Source organism: Monopterus albus, unplaced genomic scaffold (genome assembly GCF_001952655.1).
Source record: "Monopterus albus unplaced genomic scaffold, M_albus_1.0 scaffold16.1, whole genome shotgun sequence".
In the NCBI taxonomy this organism is placed as follows: Eukaryota; Metazoa; Chordata; class Actinopteri; order Synbranchiformes; family Synbranchidae; genus Monopterus; species Monopterus albus.
The window spans coordinates 1,201,627-1,202,616 of NW_018127896.1; the positions used below are offsets into that span (position 1 = coordinate 1,201,627).

Genomic DNA, 990 nt, shown 5'->3' on the forward strand with positions numbered 1-990 from the left:
CGTGACTGTTCTTGAATGGCCCCGCCAGAGCCCTGACTTAAACCCAATTGAGCATCTCTGGAGAGACCTGAAAATGGCTGTCCACCCACGTTTACCATCCAACCTGACAGAACTGGCGAGGATCTGCAAGGAGGAATGGCAGAGGATCCCCAAATGCAGGTGTGAAAAACTTGTTGCATCATTCCCAAAAAGACTCATGGCTGTATTAGCTCAAAAGGGTGCTTCTACTAAATACTGAGCAAAGGGTCTGAATACTTATGACCATGTGATATTTCAGTTTTTCTTTTTTAATAAATCTGCAAAAAATGTCAAAAATTCTGTGTTTTTCTGTCTATATGGGGTGCTGTGTGTACATTAATGAGGAAAAAAATTAACTTAAATGATTTTAGCATATGGCTAACAAAGAGTGAAAAATTTAAGGGGGTCTGAATACTTTCCGTACCCACTGTATGTATGTATGTGTATATATACATATATGATATGTGATGAGTGATGACATGCTTAGTGAATACCTCAGGCAGCAGAAACCAGAGGAACTAGGGAAGGAAGAGCAGGAACCCTCATGGAAGGGCAAACCTCTACACGGTATGTACCACCGTCAAATAGTAGAAGTGGCTGCTATCGAAAAATCCTACCAGTGGCTGGGCAAAGCTGGACTGAAAGACAGCACAGAGGCACTAATTCTGGCAGCACAAGAACAAGCGCCAAGTACAAGATCAATAGAGCCAGGGGTCTACCATACCAGACAGGACCCCTGTCTGGCCCTGTGCAAAGATGCCCCTGAAACAATCCAGCACATAACAGCGGGGTGCAAGATGCTAGCAGGCAAGGCATACATGGAACGCCATAACCAAGTGGCTGGCATAGTGTACAGAAACATCTGTGCCGAGTACAGGCTGGAAGTCCCAAAGTCAAAATGGGATACACCTCCAAAGGTGGTTAAGAATGACCAAGCTAAGATCCTGTGGGACTTCCAGATACAAACTGACA

General features: G+C 44.5%; 1 protein-coding gene across 1 annotated transcript in view; it reads right to left on the reverse strand.

Moving 5' to 3' along the window:
• stat1a (signal transducer and activator of transcription 1a) overlaps positions 1-990 on the reverse strand; it is a 15,720-nt gene that overhangs the window by 12,484 nt on the left and 2,246 nt on the right.